Raw genomic sequence first — 13,676 nt, 5'->3', positions numbered from 1 at the left:
TCAATAGACCAATTTGGAGTAGACGTTACAGTTATGTCAGTAAAAAAATACTATTTAAACCTATAACATTTTACATTTACCTATTTTATCTCAGAATTCAGAATTTTTTTATGTCGTTTATATGTTGTATTTAAGACTTTAGAACTCAATTTAACGCAGCAATAGCAAGTTTGTCAGTTCTGAGGGAAAAAATAAACTCATGACTTTAGCTGAGAGGAAAAGGGAGAATGTATTTTCTTATCAGAATTGTGAGATATAATCTCGAAATTGAGAAAATAAAGTCAGAATTTTATTCTTTTATTCCATGACTTCCATGTCATTAACCCTCACAGCCTCATTTTCATCTAAGAAAAATATGTCACTAGCTGTCCATCTCTTCACCTACCCCTCCCTTTATCACAGATTCATTCTTTTACTCGTAGGTACAGTCCTGTCCTTCCCTTATAATTCCCACATTGTCCTTCCCACATTCTAAAAGCTGTTTCACTCTGAAATATGTCATAATATCAAGTCAGTCATAACTTCTGTTACATGACTTTAAGTTTGCTGAGCAGGACACTAATGAGATGGTGTGAAATAAAAAAATCAAAATGGCAATATGCAACAGAGGTTTCCTTTTGTTACATTTAAATTGTCATTGCCTTATTGTAGTTGTACAAATTAAAACAAGGTTAAGATACTGACAAACAGTAGTTTTTAGTTGGACTCGGTCGGACTCGACTCGGACTCGACCCATTTGGACTCGGACTTGAGTCCGACTCGCCCCATTTTGGACTCGGACTTGACTCGGACTCGACTGGTTAAAGACTCGGACTCGACTCGGACTCGACTTACGTGGACTCGACCCAACACTAATAACTCATAAGCATTAGTTCTGATAATATTCTTTTTAATTGTTGAACATTTTCTTTTTAAAAGTACAGAGACTTTGTATCATGGCAAACATACACATACTGAAAAGCAAAAATAAGTAAGTACACTACCAGTCATAAGTTTTTGAACACTAAGATTTTTTTAAAGAATTCTCTTCTGCTTACCAAGCCTGCATTAATTTGATCAAAATTTAATTTATTCCTTTGATCAAAGCTGAATTTTCAGCATCATTACTCGTCTTCAGTATCACATGATCCTTCAGAAATCATTCTAGTATGCTGATAAACATTTTATTTAATTTTTAGATTTTTCAGGATTCTTTGATGAATAGAAAGATATTATTTAGCAAGGATGACTTAAATTGATCAAAAGTGATAATAAAGACATTCATAATGTTACAAACTATTTCTATTTAAGATAAATGCTGTTTATCTGAACTTTCTATTCTTCAAAGAAACCTGAAAAAAAATGTACTCCACTGTTTTTAGCATTATAATAATTTCAGCAACATCATAATAATAGTTTTTGAGCAGAAAATCAAATTATTAGAATGATTTCTGAAGGATCATGTGACTGCAGTAATGATGCTAAAACTTAAGCTTTGATCACAGCAATAAATTACATTTTAAAATATATTCAAAAAGAAAACAGTTATTTTAAATAATAAAAATGGTTCAAAAGTGTATTGTTTTTGCTGTACTTTGGATCAAATGAATGCAGGCTTAGTGAGCAGAAGAGACCTTCTTTAAAAACATTTAAAATCTTACTGTTCAAAAGCTTTGTCTGGTAGTGTAAATAAAATAAAATCATACAGTAAAAATGTGTTTGTGTTGTGTTAAATTTTAGTAGTTTTGAGTCAAAGTTGACAAGCTCTCTGATGAGAAACGGCAGAATGGGATTCAGGCTGATGCTTGCTGTTTGCACCCTCTTTCCAGAAGTCCATCTGATCTGTGACTGTCAATGCATTTGCTGCCACAAAGGTTGATTGTCTGAACGAACCTGCAAGCACAAGAAAAACAGTGTTTAAAGAATTTGCCTCAACTGTCAAACTTGGTGCTGTATGCATTTTAAAAAAAAATTATATACTACATACGAACGCAGTAGTAAGAAAAAAAACTGAAGAAACTTTTTCTTGAAATTTTTTATAAAGAATTTTATGAATGGGTCAGTAAGTCACTGATTCTAGGTGTTTAAAAAAGGTAAATTCATTCAGTAATGAAACACTGCTGTGTGCAGAGATGCACAACATGGCTTTGTTAAGAACCGTTTTTACTAAATGGAGCAAAAAGACAATATTTTCTTCTTGATTTAAATCACTTAATATTACATTCTTGTTTATTGAATTTTGTTGCCCTGACACTTAGTAAAGTCTGCCACAGACCATGCTAAATGCTAACCAATCTGTTCATATAAACATTCTAAACAGGTGTGTGTTTCCTAGAAAGTCTGTGCATATAATAGGCCTACTATGATTAAAAATCTATATTTGTTGCTTTACAGTAACAATAATCTAAATTGACAGACAGTAAGATTGCTATTATGAATTTAAAGGTTACAGTAAGTTAAAGATACCTGAAGCAGCTGCATTTTGCTGGTTTAATAGAAATAATTTTAATGCGCATGCAAACTCAATCTTGATGGTAATAAAAAACATTCCCAGGAAATAAATACCTTACAAATGTGTACTTTAAATACAATATAACTTGCTTAGGATAAAAGCATCTGAAAAATGCATGAATGTAAATGCAATGTAAAACAAAATATGTTTTAGGTTACCTTATTCTGCATGTCTGTAAAATGGACAGCTGGCTGTATGATGATTCTGCATCTGATGGTCAGCATCCAGTTAGTGCTTGGAGAAATCTCCTGTAACAGACAGTGTCACAACACCCTTTTAGTGTTACTATAGTTTATGATCAGAAAAGACAACTACTGTACAGTAATAAAATTTACATTTTTAATAAAATAAACATTTATAATATTTATTAGCAAAACTTGCTATATTAATATATTGCTAGCTCGTTATTCTCTTTAAAAAGTTAACCTGTTCTGCAAGTCAGTGGAGAACAGCAGCCTGTGGCTAATTTGGCTAATTTAGTAACGTTAACATTAACTTAGTTAAATTGATGAAAGGGGAAGCTCACCTGTTGTTTGCAGCGCGACGACGGCAATCACCAGAAAAGACTCCAATACACCTCCGATGCAGACCACATGACCACGAGACCACAAACTTGAAAATAAAACACAAAAGATGCAGTTAACCGCGGTGTTCAGTTTTACCTCAGTGTTTCATGTTAGCGCGCTGTTTATGTCACGTCTGTCACTGAAGGGACCGTCTATAAAGTTACATACGACATTCATACACACATTTCTTACTTAAACATCATTTGAAGAGAATAGGCTCTATGCACGCGTACTTCCGCGTTTGACGCAAGGCTGCTATTCCGTTTCCGGTTGGAGAGGTTTGAAGCGGAGAAAAACGCGATTATGGCAGAGTCGACGAATTTTACTCGGTGTTTGCAAGAGTTGCCCAAATGTACAATCACTGATGTGCAGTACAACGCCACAGAGCAAACTTGAGAAAGGTTTCAAGTTTTATGTGTCTTCGTATCTGTGCAATTATGAAGGTAAATTCAGCTAACCTGAACCGCCTGAACTGAACTGCTATTATTTTTTTACGATTCGTCCAGCAGCAGGCGTGTTTGTAATTTTGTCTGAAAGTGTCAGGTAAAATCAGGGCCACAAATGAGATCTCAGTGAACGCTCACTGCTACCGCTCTATGAGGAAAGCAGAGACTCCACACCAACTGAGAGTAGAGTAGCTTAAAAGTGACGTTCAAAGTTCTGTTGGACATGTTCAGTCCAGTTCAGTTTTTACTTTTCTAACGTTACCACTGTTCAGCTTGGATAACCACAGCTGTTATCTTAGCTAGTATGGATGATTATTGTACAAAATAATAAGAATAAAAAAATGTAATGCAGTTCTACGACAGATGAATAGCACTGCATTATCACTGCTAATTATAGCTGAAACAGTGGTAATGGAGATACAAGGCGGCAAAGTTGGTTTTATAATCACACATTCTTTAGGAAACGCGTGGAAACTTAGAAAAGTGTTAAATTTAGCAGATGCTGTACACTGCGGCACACAGCAGTGGTGGCTAGAGGGGCTGTCCTCCCGTCTTTGAAAAGATACTTTCATACGTTTAGATGTCATTTTATATGTTTATTTAATATAATAAAGCAAATAAGCATCAACAATATGAGTGGAGTCTGTTTTTGTGACTAACGTTACCGTAGTATAGAAGACAATACAAGTTATTAGAAAAAAATAGTACACAACACTCTACAATCGCGCCGGAACGGAAGTAATCCAGCATCCTTATATTCCACCGGAAGTACGTCATTCACCGCCGTGCATACAGCCTATTACCTTGCTAGCTATAAAGAGGCAGCGTTTAAAAGATATTATGCTGCTCTGTGACTAACGTTAAGTTTGTCAACTTCGGCTTACTGACATTATTAGCTTACCAGTTCATTATCGTCGATACTATGGCAGTCATTCACAGAAGAAGATCCAAAATACACCTCCGCGCTCCGACGTTACAGACGACATCCAGACCAGAAACTTGAAAATAACAAACAAAAGAAGGGCTTGAAAATACAGTTTAAAATCTCCACAGAAACAGTGGTGTTGCTTAACGCACTTTACCTCAGTATTTCACCTCAGTTTGCTGTTAAGCTTGAGTAAGGGCTCGTCAGACGAACTAGGGCAGCCGAATATACAAACGTGTTTCTCAGTTTAAATAAAGTTTATTTCGACTAATATAGGTCACCTTAATTTACTCACCAGTCCATGTTTTCACCGTTATGGCGGCGCCCCGGCCGTCAGTCAGAAAAAAAAGGCTACCAACATGAAAAACACGATGAATATTGTTAGTTTGCTGTTAACAAGTGAAAACAAATTAAAATTGTTCAGTTTTTCATAAAACAGAAATAATATACTAACCTTTTTGTCGAGTTATTGATGCAACATTTCTCTTTTGTCCTTTTTACCGCCACTTCCTCTCAACAGGAGAAAAAAAAATCTCCCTTGCCATTGGTCAATTTTTCGCGGGCAAGTTCACTACTGTAAACGGATTTACAGTAGTGGAGAATTACAGTAGTGATCATATATTTTCCCATAATCCTTTGCAGTTTACAGTAAAATACTGTATATACATTTTACAGTATCTTACTGTAGATATTACAGTAAAATACTGTTCAAATTACAAAAATCGGTTACAGTGTATTTAATTATTGTTCATGTTAACTAATATAGTTAATGTTAACAAATGAAACTGGATGGCAACATTTTATATATTGTGTGTATGTGTCTCTGTGTTGATTTTCAAGTGTAACCCTTTCAATTCAGTAAACTTAAAATCCAAACAAGCAGAGGGTTACTGTGAATGCATTTGCCAACTGTGCACCGTTTTCCTAATTGATTCTTAGTTATGTAGCGCTTAAGAGTGATGTCTTATAACAGGAGTCACCAGCAAAGCAATATCCACATACAAATTGTACAGATAGGTAACGATTTAAGCAGAAGTGGTGAATGTAATGCAAGCAATAATAACATTTTGTTATCATCATGAATTACATGTTCTTATCATCATCATCAGAATATAGGGAAAATGTTCACATTTGGTTCACAGTTGGCATTATCTGAAGTCCTTGCAGGGGATTAGGTTTATAGCAAACTCCTCCTAGACATTTAATGAAATCAACATTATATTTGGTCAGTCTGATCTAGAGGCCTTAGAGATGTTAAATTGTGAAGATCTTGAGTTTCAGTGGCGGCCTGACAAAGTTTGATGTTTCGCCATGGACATAGGTGTAATAACTCAGCCATAAAATGTCTGATCTGCCTCAAACTTCAGAGGTTTGGTAAGAGTCCTGGCCTGAAGACACCTAAAGGCCAATATTCAGATATTATCATAGCGCCACCTGTTGACACCAGGATATATCATATCTTTCACTAACTCAAACATACCAAGGTCAATCTGCACCAAACTTCATATGTTTGATAATAGTGCTGGCCTGAACACATCTACATGCCATTTATAGGCATAGCGCCACCAGCTGCCAATGGGAAGTTTGGCACATTTAAATGACTTATGACATATTTCTCATATATTTACTGTATTAAAAGCATACTGCCCACCGTTTGCTGTTTTCCTAAAGCCACCGGTCGACGGTGAGCCCGGGTGCGAGGGCCCGTTCATCGCTGCTTGCAGCTTTAATTAGGGCCCGAGCCCAGAATGGGCGAAGGCCCTATTGTTTTTCTAAGGATTATTATTATTATTATTTCATCAATGTTTTGGGTCATTTCAGGGCCCTTAACATACACGAAAACTCTTGAAACTTTGCACACACATTGGAACCTGCGGCCATCAGGGCCGGACAAACTTTGACATGGGGGGGTCACCTGCGGGGGGCGTGGCACAGCGTTAAAAAATTTTACTTTTGAGGGACTCTGGAGCACACACCGGTTGACCTATATTTATCAAAATTCATACACATATAGACCTCATCGGGCCGGACAACTTTCATGCTCAAAGTCAGTGCTTTGCCCAACAGGAAGTCAGCTATTCAGGGATGTCTAAAAAGCGCATGCAATGGAATTTGAAATACTCCTCCTAAGCCTTTCCACCGATTGCCACCAAACTCGGTCAGCATGACCTCAAGACATCGGGGACGAAAAATTGCCAGGGGATTTTTGATATCTCGAACGGTTTGGCCGTGGCGGGGTGACAAATTTATGGCGAGAAATGAGAAACAGGAAGTATCTAATAACTTTAACACACTTTGTCTGATTTTGACCAAACTTCAGCAGTTTGTTCATCGTCTGATGCCAATCACAGAGATGTGACTATTATGAGTTAAAGTTATAGCGCCACCAACTGGCAGCAGAAAGCGCAACATTTTCTAAATGCTTTCAAATCAGCCTCTTAATTTTACTCAATTTGCTTGAAACTTCATCCCAATAATGTCGAAACACGGCCGATGAGAATCTGTGAAGGGTATTATTGATAACTTTGATCATGTTGCCATGGCAACGTGTCAAACTTTAACTTTAGTTTTTTGTGTTTTCGAGCCACTTAAAATACTTGGAATTTCATGAAACTCAACACACACATCTGTATTAATGATATTTAGACACTGATAAAAGCCCATAAATGGGCATGGAGGAGGCACTCTATAGCGCCACCTTTTGACAAAAGTTGGGGGGTTAGTTTTTCCTACAGTCACCAAACTCTGTACATATATTGTTCTCATCAATCTGGACAACTTTCTAAATTAAACTCATTAGCTAAGACCAACAGGAAGCCGGCTATTTTGATTTGAATGTGGATTTTTGGAAAAATCAGGCTGTAAACAAATTCACACTCCTCCTAAGAACAACCAGCTGTTCACACCAAACTTTTTTAACATGAAGAGAAGATTCTGAAGATGTTAAATTGCGAGCGGATTTTGGATATCTTGAACGGTGTTGACTTGGTGATTTTTTGAAGATGTAGTAAAAAACATAACCCTAATTATTTTATATCTTTAAAGTGCAGCATCCAAACTCTTTACAACTTTTTTCACACAGAGATCTAATCATTCTGAGCAAGTGCTGTTAATATAAATGTTGTACAAGCTTAAAATAATTAATGAAAATTAAAAAACAAAATCAGAAACCTGCTGTCACTCTGGTGAATGTCTCTACTGTATGTGTGTGCGTTCAGTCAGGGTGAGAGAAGCTCAGTGCAGGGGGGAGGGGTGAGAGGCAGAGAGGGTGAGAGAGCGAGAGAGCTGTGAGCCATGCTACAGACCAGCTTTGAGGAAGAAATGCACATATATGTACTTTAATTACATAAATATGTCTGATCTTTGCGAGTCTGATATTTTGAGAAAATATAAAGGGTCATTAAGTCTTTCATTGTTTGTATTTTGCAGTTGTTGTTTTTTATTTATTTTTTACTGAACTATACCATGAACTTGTCCTATTCAGTCACACAGCAAAAGATTAAGAAAAATACAACTTTTAAGCATGAGTGATTTATCTTCATTGTAGACAATATTTTCATAGTGTTATTTATTAAATATAAAATTATAATAATTAAAAATTTCAAGACAAACTTTGACAACAAAACAAACTTTGCTGTTATCTATTCAAAAAATCTGAAAACCATCATTTTAGGTCAGTTATATATATATCGCCCCATTAAAATACTCAACTTGATTTTTAAAGATATTTTGAAAGAATTAAGCGTTTATAGAGCACTTTATTGTGTATTGCTGTACACAATGTAATGTTAAAAGATACTAATTTACCTTTAAATAATATATGAATACTTTTTTTAGCTTAATATTAATTAACATTAATAAATGCTGTTTAATTTTTGTTCAACAACAATGTTAACAAATGAAACTGGATGGCAAAATTGTATATATTGTGTGTATGTGTCTGTGTGTTGATTTTAAAGTCTAACCCTTTCAATTCTGTAAACTTTAAATCCAAACTGGCTGAGGGTTACTTTGAATGCATGTGCCAACTGGGCACCGTTTTCCTAATTGATTCTTAGTTATGTAGCACTTAAAAGTGATGTCTTATAACAGGAGTCACCTGCAAAGCAATATCCACACACAAATTGAACAGATAGGTAATGATGACATTGAAGCAGAAGTGGTGGACGTAAAGCAAGCAATAATAACATTTTGTTATCATCATGAATTATATGTTCTTATTATCATCATCAGAATATAGGGAAAATGTTCCCTATATTGTGAACAGCTTTGGGATATCTTGAACGGTGTTGATGTGGTGATTTGTTGGAGACATTCTATAGCGCCACCTTTTGACAAAAGTTGGAGGGTTAGTTGTAGCTACAGACATCAAACTTGGTCAGTATATAGGTCTCATCAAGCCGGACAACTTTCTAATTTACACCCATTAGCTACGACCAACAGGAAGTCGGCTATTTTGATTTGAATGTGGATTTTTGGAAAAATATAGCTTTGAATAACTTCATATCACTCATAGCAGAATCAGACAGTTCACACCAAACTTTGTCAACATGATGCCAAGATACTGAAGATGTTAAATTGTGAACGGGTTTGGGATATCTTGAAAGGTGTTGATGTGGTGATTTATGAAAGTAACAGTAAAAAAGATGAAGAGTTATTTTCATATATCTTTAAATTGCATTATTCTAACTCATCAAAACTTTTTACATATAAAGAACAAGAAATTCTTAGGAAATACGTGTAGTTTCAAAATGTTATCATGCTCAGAGGCCCCAAAAACATTAAAAGTGTCATATAAATTTGTCAGATTTAAGCTCTAATACCAGGGATGAACACTAGAGGTCCTCATAAGATAAGGAATCGTTTGACCTCTAATGCTATTTAGCTCATTGTCAGTGTATAAGAATGGCAATAATCCATAGAATCAGTTGATATATACTGTACTGTCAGTGTACTTTTACATAATTATTTTGTATAGGTGCTTAAAGAGCATTAAAATCTTTTTTTTTATCTTTTCAGGAAAAATTATATGATTTAAAAACATATATACACTCTCACTGATAGAACAAAGTATCTTATAAGTATGACACTATACTGCTCAGTTCACTTAATTAGAATGAGAAACAAATACATCAACTAAGTTAATATGTATTTATTTTTAATATATTTGTTTATAATTATTTCACAGATGCTTATAGATCATTAAAATAATATTTAAAAATGGTTGTAGATCATAAAACATGGTAACTATTTAAAATAGGGTCTCTTTTGTTAACAATGGTTAATAAACTAACAAACACGAACGAACAAAGGACAATAAATTTGTACTCGATTTTATTAAAACTTCATCAGAATGATGTAAAAACTCGGCCGATGAGAGTCTGTAAAGGCGTCCCTGATGCATCAAATGCTGTTGCCATGGCAAATAAATAAAAATAAAAAATACATTCAAATATTTGTTTCCTGTGTTTTTGAGGCAGATAGCGTGCTTAGAATTTCATTTTCCATTTTCAATGATTTATTATATATTTAAAGTGCAGCATCCTAACTCTTTGAAACTTTTTTCATACAAATAACTATTCATTCTTATCAAGCACAACTCATTTCATAATTATACAAAACTCCACTAATTAAAAATAAAAATAAAAAAACATATCTGATCTCATTCTGCTCTGCACTCTATGTGTGTGTTTGTGTGGTAAGTGGCTGAGTGTAAGGAGGGGGATGGGTGGTAAGAGAATGAGTCAGGGAGGAGGAGAGACAGTTAGGGTTAGTCCAAAGGGTTACTGTGAATGCATTTGCCTACTGGGCACCGTTTTCCTGATGCTATCGGGATGGCGACTGCACAGACGGCGAGGGCCCGGTCATCGCTGCTTGCAGCTTTAATTATTATTATTATTATTTTTTTTTCAATGTTTTGGGGGATTTCGGGGGCCTTAACATACACGAAAACTCTTGAAACTTTGCACACACATTGGAACCTGCGGCCATCAGGGCCGGACAGACTTTGACATGGGGGGGTCACCTGGGGGGGGCATGGCACAGCGTTAAAAATTGCGACTTTTGAAGGGCTCTGGAGCGCACAACGGTTGACCTACAGTCACCAAAATTCATACACATATAGACCTCATCGGGCCGAACAAATTTCACACTCAAAGTCCGTGCTTCGCCAAACAGGAAGTCGGCTATTCAGGGATGTCTAAAAAGTGCATGCAATGGAATTTGAAATACTCCTACTAGGCCTTTCCACCGATGGCCACCAAACTCGGTCAGCATGATCTCAAGACATTGGGGACGCAAAATTGCCAGGGGATTTTTGATATCTCGAACGGTTTGACCGTGACGGGGCGACAAATTTATGGCGAGAAATGAGAAACAGGAAGTGCCTAATAACTTTGACATACTTTGTCTGATTTTGACCAAACTTCAGCAGTTTGTTCATCGTCTGATGCCGATCACAGAGATGGGACTATTATGAGTCAAAGTTATAGCGCCACCAACTGGCAGCAGAAAGCGTGACGTTTTTGAAACGCTTTAAACTCAGCCTCTTAATTTTACTCAATTTGCTTCAAACTTCATCCCAATAATGTCAAAACACGACCGATAAGAATCTGTGAAGGGCGTTATCCATAACTTTTATCATGTTGCCATGGCAACGTGTCAAACTTTAACTTTAGTTTTTTGTGTTTTTGAGCCACTTAAAATGCTTAGAATTTCATGAAACTCAACACACACATCTGTATTAATGACAGTTAAACACTGATAAAAGCCCATAAATGGGCGTGGAGCAGGCGCTCCATAGCGCCACCTTTTGACAAAAGTTGGGGGGTTACTTTGTCCTACAGTCACCAAACTCGGTACATATATTGGACTCATCAAGCCGGACAACTTTCTAATTTACACCCATTAGCTACGACCAACAGGAAGTCAGCTATTTTTATTTAAATATGGATTTTTGGAAAAATCAAGCTGTGGAATTTGAAATACTCCTCCTAGACCTTTCCACCGATGGCCACCAAACTCGGTCAGCATGATCTCAAGATATTGGGAATGCAAAATTGCCAGGGGATTTTTGGTATCTCGAACGGTTTGGCCTTGGCAGAGCGACAAATTATGGCGAGAAATGAGAAACAGGAAATGTCTAATAATTTTGACACACTTTATCTGATTTTGACCAAACTTAAGCAGTTTGTTCGTCGTATGATACCGATCACAGAGATGTGACTATTATGAGTCAAAGTTATAGCGCCACCAACTGGCAGCAGGAAGTGTGTTGCTTGCAAAACGCTTTTAAATCAACCTCTTAATTTTACTCAATTTGCTTCAAACTTCATCAGAATAATATCAAAACACGGCCGATGAGAATCTGTGAAGGGGTCCTTGATACATCAAATGCTGTTGCCATGGCAACATGTCAAACTTTAACATTTGTTTTCTGTGTTTTTAAATATAGCTGTGAATAAATTCATATCACTCATAGCAGAATCAGACAGTTCACACCAAACTTTGTCAACATGATGCCAAGATACTGAAGATGTTAAATTGTGAACGACTTTGGGACATCTTGAATGGTGTTGATGTGGTGATTTATGAAAGTAACAATAAAAAAGATGAAGAGTTATTTTCATATATCTTTAAATTGCATTATTCTAACTCATCAAAACTTTTTACATATAAAGAACAAGAAATTCTTAGGAAATACGTGTAGTTTCAAAATGTTATCATGCTCAGAGGCCCCAAAAACATTAAAAGTGTCACATAAATTTGTCAGATTAAAGCTCTAATACCAGGGATGAACACTAGAGGTCCTCATAAGATAAGGAATCGTTTGACCTCTAATGCTATTTAGCTCATTCTCAGTGTATAAGAATGAAAATAATCCATAGAATCAGTTGATATAGACTGTACTGTCAGTGTACTTTTACATAATTATTTTGTATAGGTGCTTAAAGAGCATTAAAATCTTTTTTTAATCTTTTAAGGAAAAATTATATGATTTATATACATATATACAATCTCACTGATAGAATAAAAAATCTTATAAGTATGACACTATACTGCTCAGTTCACTTAATTAGAATGAGAAACAAATACATCAACTAAGTTAATATGTATTTATTTTTAATATATTTGTTTATAATTATTTCACAGATGCTTATAGATCATTAAAATAATATTTAAAAATGGATGTAGATCATAAAACATGGTAACTATTTAAAATAGGGTCTCTTTTGTTAACATTGGTTAATGAACTAACACACGAACGAACAACGAACAATATATTTGTACTCGATTTTCTTCAAACTTCATCAGAATGATGTAAAAACACGGCCGATGAGAGTCTGTAAAGGCGTCCCTGATGCATCAAATGCTGTTGCCATGGCAAATAAATAAAAATACAAAATACATTCAAATATTTGTTTCCTGTGTTTTTGAGGCAGATAGCGTGCCTAGAATTTTATTTTCCATTTTCAATTTTCAATGATTTATTATATATTTAAAGTGCAGCATCCTAACTCTTTGAAACTTTTTTCATACAAATAACTATTCATTCTGATTAAACACAGTTCATTTCATAATTATACAAAACTCCACGAATGAAAGAAAATTAAAAAACAAATCTGATCTCACTCTGCTCTGCACTCTATGTGTGTGTTTGTGTGGTAAGTGGCTGAGTGTAAGGAGGTGGGATGGGTGGTAAGAGAAAGAGTCAGACAGGAGGAGAGACAGTTAGGGTTAGTCCAAAGGGTTATTGTGAATGCATGTGCCAACTGGGCACCGTTTTCCTGATGCTATCGGGATGGCGACTGCCAGACGGCGAGGGCCCGGTCAACGCTGCTTGCAGCTTTAATTAGGGCCCGAGCCCAAAAGGGCGAAGGCCCTATTGTTTTTCTAAGGATTATTAGGGCCCGAGCCCAAAAGGGCGAAGGCCCTATTGTTCTTCTAAGGGTTATTAGGGCCCGAGCCCAAAAGGGCGAAGGCCCTATTGTTCTTCTAAGGATTCTTATTTGTTTTTTTTTTATTTTTTTTTTTATTTTATTTTTTTTTTTTTTCAACCGTTGGGGCACCTTTGGGGGCCTTAACATACTCAAAAACTCTTGAAAATTTGCACACACGTCGGAATCTGCCGTCGTCCGGACGCCACAGAGGCTGGGACCCGGGCGTGGTTCAGGGCCTCTACAGCGCCCCCTGGAACACAGTTTGAAAACTTGATGTACTGCGCACACATACTTGCATGTATTGATATG

At 36.0% G+C, this 13,676-nt stretch overlaps 1 long non-coding RNA gene across 1 annotated transcript; it reads right to left on the bottom strand.

Moving 5' to 3' along the window:
* Nucleotides 1–901: 901 nt before the first annotated feature.
* LOC141290288 (uncharacterized) lies at nt 902–3,701 on the bottom strand. The gene is made up of 4 exons (XR_012340088.1): nt 3,250–3,701; nt 3,018–3,103; nt 2,650–2,739; nt 902–1,872 (listed from the first exon to the last, which is right to left on the bottom strand). It is a non-coding gene; the product is annotated as an uncharacterized lncRNA (long non-coding RNA).
* Between the last annotated feature and the right edge of the window lie 9,975 nt (nt 3,702–13,676).

The sequence above is a fragment of the Garra rufa genome, chromosome 17 (assembly GCF_049309525.1).
Source record: "Garra rufa chromosome 17, GarRuf1.0, whole genome shotgun sequence".
Taxonomy (NCBI): Eukaryota; Metazoa; Chordata; class Actinopteri; order Cypriniformes; family Cyprinidae; genus Garra; species Garra rufa.
Note: the sequence above shows the minus strand (reverse complement) of the source record. Positions and strands in the feature narration are given on the sequence as shown.